Genomic DNA, 8,647 nt, shown 5'->3' on the forward strand with positions numbered 1-8,647 from the left:
CTTTTTACAAGAATCCAAGACCATCTTACTTGGAGGTAGTAAATCAAGAAGTTTCTTTTGCTAAGAAATACCTAAGGATACTCAGAAGTAAAGCTCTCTCGCCACATTTTGAAGCCCAAATCAAGTTACATATCACCAACTAAGTATTTGTGGCAAGATGTGTGTTTAGAGCACCTAGACCTCTCATCACAACAACTATGTATTTCTCGTACTTAAAAACAAAGATAAAATATCAAAATATGTAGGTAGCATACATGTGTGTGTTTTTTAAAATATGTATTTCTCATATACATGTGTGTGTGTTTTAAAAATGAAATAAAAGAATAAATAACATGTTTGATGTAGGTAGCATACCCCAATTTTGGCATGCCCCAACCCTGATGTTTTCATCAAGCTCAATCGAAGAGAAATAAATCCATTGATTGATTCGTCCCTGCATAAGAAAAAATATATAAGCTTCATATATAAATTAAAATTATATCATTCATTATGAACAAACAAAATACAAAAAACTTACAAATTCAATTTTGAAGAGCCAAAAAGAGAAGCTCCATGTGCAACTGCAACAACCAAAATGACATTATATAAGTATATACACCAACACACAAAGTCAAAATAATATTACAATAAAATATTAGCTTGTCACTCACCATAGCAAGCCATTACATTACTCTCTAAAATAGATCAGTGGACTCTCGAGAACCGGAATCTGCATAATTGAAAACCATAAAATATATACTTAGGCTCGAATCATTAATGGCTAACCATAAAATACCTCAAATTCTCAACCACAGAAAACAAAACACATATCCTAGATAAAATGTATTTATGGGAAGAATAAAGAGCATAATGTTTATTAAAATTGAAACAATAAATATTTTACAATAGATATGCACACACATATACATATATGTAGACATATGCATAGAGCTTAGGGTATAAGTTTGAGACATAAGAATTTTGAGTAAGGAAGTGAGAAGTATGAGAATTTGTGTATTCGAATTATAGTATATATAGATAAATAGATTGTGTTTGAAAGTTTGAATCGTTCCATAAGAAGGAAAAGTCCAAATATAGTAAATTTAGAGAATACAATTAGGGAGATTTGAATAACCAAACAATAATAACTCATCACTCATATCAATTAAATTATAACTGATGTTTAATTATATTGGTAGTAATAAATATAGTAAATTTAGAGAATGTAATTAGGGATTTTTCTGTAACCGGACAATAATAACTCATATCAATTAAATTATAATTGATATTTATAAAATTAGACACATTAAGTTGACTTTCAATTTAAATTTAAATCCATAATAAGTTGTTAGGTTGTAATAATGATATGAATCAATACAAATCAATCACAACACATCTAAAAATAAACCAAAGTATGATCAATTCAAAATTTAAATTGTAATTAGTTTTTAAGATCTTTTATATTCAATCCCATAGATGCGATTTCAATTTCAATTAAACATTATACATTAAATTAAAGATTAAACATACATTAAACATTAAACATATAGTATAAAACATTACTCGAAAACATTAAACATATATTTAAAATACTAACCTAAGTTACTAATCTAAAATACAAATCAAAAATTTAACATATACTATAATTGAAAGTTGGAATCAATTAAACATGGGAATTAAACAGAGCAGTCGATATGAAACATATCAATTAACAATTAAACATTAAACATACTAACCTAAATTAGTAAATAATAAATCAATTAACCATACAAACCTGATTATTTAGTGACCCGAAAAAACGTCGATTTATGGGGAAAACGGCCATGGATGTGAAGTCATGAGTAACAGTATACTTCCAGATGCTGAGCAGGTACATCATTATGGATCTATTGAAATCAATTGCCGGATCTTATCAAATCAATCCTTGTCTTCAAATAATGGAGCCTTAATTACCGTCAATCAAACTAATTTAGGCAAACTCCAAGGTCGATTACAATTGCAGGATCTAATGAAATCATTATCGAATCGATGTAAAATAATGGCGGAGTGAAAGAGGGATTTGGGTGATTATGTTGAAAGGAATTGAATATTACACGCCTCATAAGGAAACCGAGTATTGTAATATTGGAATTGTAATTATATTGTTATTCTTAAACTTAAATGGTTACATTAGTTATTGGTAATTTAATTTATTTTTTATTTATTTAATTGTTAAGAAAATTAGAGAAGTATAGGATATATTTGGAAACAAAGAGAATAAACCAATAGAGAAGGGTCATGTGGACCCAATCTCAATTGTTTTAATAGTATAGTAGGATAATTGTGCTACGCATCAGTTTATGATTAATCCTTACATTTTTTCCCTCCAAAACTAATATATCAATAATTTTTCACTTTCCTTTTACATTCTATTTATATTATATCTATAACATGATTAAATTATTCGTTTTTCTTTAAACTCTATTTATCTTATATCTACACTTTTATATAAAAAAAACATTTACATATTATACTTCTATACATTGATTTCAAAACATACTTGATGAAATCCAAAAATCAACAACAAACTGTGTTTGGGAGTTTGTTAAATATTGAAAATAATATAATTTTAAATGTTATCATTAACATATTATACTATGTTTATTGTTGAAGATTGTAAATAAAAATAAAAAAAAATCTAATATGCTTTCAGTTTACGAAGTAATTTTTTAATCATTAAATTATAAATATATGCTTAAAAGTTGATCCATTTTTTAAAAATGAATCTATTTATCTATTGGTTTTTTTGTACATTGTCATATATATTTATAAATTATAAATATATGATTTAAATCTATTTATTTATTTTTTAGAATAATTTAGTAAACTATACATATATGTATTAAGTTGTAAAGATAGTATATACCAATCATTTTCAAATATAACAAAATATGTGTTAAATTGTAAGGATAGTATATACCAGTCACTTTCAAATATAATAATGTTTATCATATTTAGTTTTTTAGGTTTTTTTTATCAAAGACTGATTAGGGTTTTTTGTGAAAGTTATATATGATGTTACGGGTTAAAAGTTGGTAAATAGATCTTTTGGTACAAATAACTACATTTGGCTCAAATTTGTTATGGGTAAAATAGAGGTAATCTGAATATTTTAAAATTTTTAAGAGTGCAAATAGATTTATCGTCAAACTTGTTACAGGTTCAAAGTTTTGACTTAAAAATGTAAAACAAATGAAAGTTAGAATTTTAATTGTGATTGTGCTTCGAATTTATTTTTAATGACATTTTTGGAAATAGTCAAAAGATTTGGGATTTTGCACATTGAGTACTTTTCCCGTGACAATTAAAATTTGAGAAAAAAAGAGACAAACACTTCCGGCATGCCACCTCTAAACCTATCAATGCTTCCAACTTTTATCAAATTAAAAAAAAATTGTATCAGCATTGACTTTTCCTTGAATAATGATCAGAATGTTGTATGTGAAACATGTCGTACAAAATTATGCTCAAGTGGAGCAAAACATTCAAAAAATTGAACGGGTTAACCTGTTATTATTTTTTTTTGTCAATTGGCAAAGTCGAAAATCCCCTCAAACTTATCAAAATCTTTTTCATAGTGTAGCTCAAAAATATTATATTATGAGAAGTATTATCCGAAATTGGTTCGTAACCAAATTTCTTTCAATTATACATATATGACAATGAGAATAAATTTTCAATAGATAAAGTGTTCTTGGGTATGTTTTTGCAGGTGCAATATTTTTTTTTGTTAAGTTTTTTTTTTGAAAAAAAAAATCATTTTATGATATAAATAAAATCAATTTATGTATAATGATACATGCATAGATATAACACATTTTTCCATATACATTATGTATTGCTTTATTTGTAACTTAATTATTTTGATCATCACGTGTGCTACACGGGCTCTAAAGCTAGATTATATATATACATATACACACACCTAGTGTTTCACCCGGTGTATTGCGCCAGACAAGTTAGTAAAGCATGAGCGATAGTAAAACCCAAGCATTGAGGCAGTAAGTTGGCATGAATTTTGTATGGTTCGGTTACGTGCGTTATTGTACCGGAACTAAAACCAAAATTAAAACAAAGAACATTATAATAATTGAGGTGGACCAATGGAGATGCCGGTCGATAAAACTCGAGTGTTGGTAAAACCCGCTCATTGTCTATCCCGAACGTTGTCGGTGATTATACGCAAATTCTATCGGTTTCCATCGCGTTGGCTACGATACCGGAAGTAAACAAAAAAAAATCGACAATCAGTGTAAGGGCGTGTTCGGGTCAAAAATTGGTGGGATGACTTCCCCATTATATTAAATTTTTATTAACGTTCTTCAACCGTGTCAACATTATTTGCCTTGTTCAAAAATAAATAAATTTTACTGATTCAAAAACCTAACATCAAAAAGATAAATCTCCCGGTTAACCATTTGTTAGTCGAAGTGGACTATGAAAATCAAAAGCTTATCAATCAATTCCGTGTAATAGTCCGTATGTTTTATTTTAGTTACTTTATTCGATAAGTAAACAAAACCAGTAAAATTAAACATAAACTCGTTAGGTATAAATTCTTTTTGTTTAAGGGCGGGCATGTGGAGACTATAAATTGGGCTTAAACCACCAGTGCACATAAAGACCAACCCTTTATGGGCCTAAGAGGTTAGTCCATTAATATCAACAAAGAATCATGTTTCAGAATTCTAGCTATATTCATTTTGAAATATATATAAATCTTTGTAAGTATAATTTTTGAAATTATATGCAAATAACCATAATTGTATAAGAACAGTTCAGTTCTTTAAACGTAAAGATTTGTACTGTTCTGGTTTTAAAAAAACATCAAGCAAAGGCGGTCTGTAGATTCAAAGGTACTAACTATACTACAAGCAAAAATTTGGCACAGCAGACAACATTTATTAGAACGATAATTGTTAAAACAATAAATAAAACCAAATTATAAGAAAAATGTGGCGGGTCAAGGGTTTTATTTTATTTTATTTTATTTTTTTTTTTTTTTGCGAGGGGCAAAAGTTGACCAGTCAAAACAGATTAAATGATTTCTTTTACCAACCAAACCAAAGAGAAATTAAATAACCAAAAGCATTAGCTAAAAAAGCTTAGCCAGGACTAAAAAGTAAAAACAAAGTTACATAACAAGAAGTTGATTTTTTAACCATTTGGTCCAACTAATTTTAAACGGATCAAACATGCAAAAATTAGCCACAAACAAAAACAATAAAACTAATGCACCTAAAAGATCTCTATTAAGCATTCCAACTAAAACCATCCACAAGAATAAATACGTAGAAGAAAACCATTTCAGTTTTGGAGTTTGCTATTGATATTGAAATGAACTCTCTTAGTAGAGGTGCACAAACCGGGTATTTTCAGGAACAACAAAACTCAAAACTGGGTCGGGTAGGAACTGGTTCCGGGTATCGTCGGGTATTTGACCGGGTTTTCCGGGGTTTTTTCGGGTTTCGGGTAGGATCGGGTTTTGAACAGGTATTTCTGTTTTCGGTGGGTCCGGGTGGTTCCGGTTCCGGGTAAGTCTCCGGGGTGAAATCCTAAACCATGTCGTACCCGCGGGTCGGGTACAACCGGTTCCGGGTCGGGTCAGGAACCGGGTATTTTGTGCACCTCTATCCCTTTGGTTATTATTTTTATTGGGCCGTTAAACATTAAACACTATGGCCTTATGGGTGCCACTTAATGGGCTGTTAGAATCACATTGAAATGACCTTTGGACCCCCTCTTGAAAATGGGCCTGTGCGGTCACCTACCATACACCTCAGGGCTCAGACCTCAGTACCCCACGTCCCCACTGGCCCACTAGTTTAAGAGATTGGTAAAAACACCTATAGCCTCTTTTATGGATAATTAAATATTAAAAATATTGCTTTTTTACAAAGAAGTAGATGAAAGTACAATTTTTTCAACATATTTCTATAAATTACGTGATATCTAATTTAATTATTGTAAACCAAAACTCTACAATTTAATTTAAATAATTTAAAACACTATCATCTAATTAGCTTGATTCATCTTTGTAGGTCATATAACTACAAAATACCTATACATACGACTTAATATATTTAAAACTTCAAAAGAGAGAAGTGGTAATAAACAAATACAATTATTTTTTTTACTTTTATATTATATAAAAATATAAACAGTTCTTTACTCTATGTTTTCTTTCAATATACAAGATTTGTATATCTTGTCTATTTATTTATTTAAATTTTAAATTATTCTTGCTTGACGATCAACTTCTAGAGCCCGGACCCATGATGGGAACCTTACCCTTTGAATGTATATGGTTGTTGACGTGGCATCAAACCAGCATTAAACAACTCATTGGTATACACATAACCTGGATCTTGTGAGATATATCTATACATACATATACATATTATTAAATATATGAATATTACTTTAAACAATATATATATTTTTATTATATAAATCAATGACAAGCATGAGTGAACATGTTGTGTGCCACTATAAACCTATATAATAATATCTATGCCCTACCAAATTCAAACTCTTATTATTTATTTCATATTAAAGAAATATTATCTCCATGGGTGGCTTTTTATCAAACAATATAAAAACCAGTATTATATTCATGTTTATGTTTAATTATATGAACTATTCAATGGCTTTCCCTAGTTAAAACTGTAGGGCTGTTCACGAGTTGAGCTCGAGTCAAGCCAGGATGGTTTCGAGCTTGGGCTTGAAATTAAACGAGGCATCTCAGCTAAGGCTCTAGCTTGATTTTGAAGCTAAACGAGATTTAAATCGAGCCAACGAGCCGAGCCATGATGAGCTTGGTTACAAAAATGAGCCAACTCAACTCAGAATGTTTCAAATCAAGTTTTTTTTAGCTAGTTTTATTCGAGCTTTTATCGAGCGAGTCACGAGCCCGAGCTTCGAGCCACGAGCTTTTTGAACAGCCCATAAAAACAAGATGGGACCCAGTTGTTTGGTTCTTAAAGGTCATGATAGATAGATAGATAGATAGATAGCCTTATTAAAGTATAATTATTAAAATAAAATAATACAAAATATTTAATTATTTTAGTATTAAAAAATCATAAGTGGGATAAAAGTTATTGTATGATATTACACGCTTGTCGTACTTTGTGGACTTTCTCGGCACTTTTCACAATTTTAATTTTAATTTTGTTATTATTTATTTTATTTATGAATTTGAGAAATTGTTTGGGCCAAAAGATGGCCTTTAAACTGTCCTTTACCTTTTGTATTTCTGTCTTTTTCCTTCCCACAATTTCTTTTTATATTCTTCAACCCTTCCTTTTTCACCACATGAAATCATATTCATCTTTTTGCCCATTAATTTTCCTTTGGTGATATTTTAAATTGAAATATTATATTTTATATCCGGAAAACAAACGCCTCGTATATTTACATTTTACACTCACTTCTTTTGTTAGTTATTACACTTTGGCTTTCAACTTTCAAAAGTTAACATTTTGGCATAATTTTTTATGGGTGTTATATTGTATGTAAGGGTGTTCTTTGGGTTCATTTTCCGGGTTTCAGGTTTTTCGGATCAGGTTCTTCGAGTTTCAAAGTTTTTAACCGAAACCCAACCCAATCTAATGGGTTTTTCGGGTTCGGGTTTTTTCGAGTTGGGTTGATCGGGTTGAAGTATCCTAGAAAACAAAACAAAAAACAAAAAAATTTAAAAAAACTTCAATTTTAAAATTAAAATAACATATTATTCTTTGTTCATAACACAAATAATCAAATAATAAACCAACATAACTAGATAAAACAATTCAAAAGAAGAATAAAACTAAGCAACTAACTCGAACCATAATCTTCTTCAATCGGACGTGATTAGATTGTTCGATTACGGTTGCGATTAGTTATAAACAGAAAACATAAATTAATAATAAACAATCGATCCATAATAGCTGGAATGACAATAATCGATTAGGGTCAGATTCTGATAACTTTAGTGGCTAAAACTAAGCCTATTATACTTAAAAATATATTTAATTTCAAAACTAGAAGTTTATTCGAGTTTTTTAGGTTGACCCGAAACTTATAAATCAAACCCGAAAACCAACCAGAATTACTTCGGTTCAAGTTTGGGTTAGTCTTTTTTCGGGTTCAAGTTTTTCGGTTCGGGTTAGTTTGGGTTCGGATACAGTTTAATCAAGTTAGGTTTTGGGTTTCGCGTAAAAATGACAACCTTAATTGTATGAAAACATATGATTCATATGTGGTTGATACGAATTAAAATTTATGATTTTTGGATTACACAAACGTAGCTTGGAGCATTGTCTTTATTGTTATTAGAACTTACGGGTTTAAAACTTTTGGGTTGATACCAGGAAAATGGCGTCATAAATTCATATCGTGTTTTCTCAAAACGATATGACATTTTTTTAGATGCTATCACCATGACTTGTGCCTTCACTTTTTAGGTTACCCTCTATCACACTCCGACCAACGGTGATATAACGTCTGGGCACAACGATTGCTCAAAATACATGTAGCACTGTTAAAGGTGACAATAACATCATTATTTTTTATTCAACCAACAAGTACACAAACTATTTGAAAGGAAACAAATTAAAACAGACCCATGATAAGTCAAATATACTCT

Source organism: Bidens hawaiensis, unplaced genomic scaffold, assembly GCF_021521415.1.
Source record: "Bidens hawaiensis isolate Kalapana, Puna unplaced genomic scaffold, B.hawaiensis_p1.1 tig00014709_1, whole genome shotgun sequence".
NCBI lineage: Eukaryota > Viridiplantae > Streptophyta > Magnoliopsida > Asterales > Asteraceae > Bidens > Bidens hawaiensis.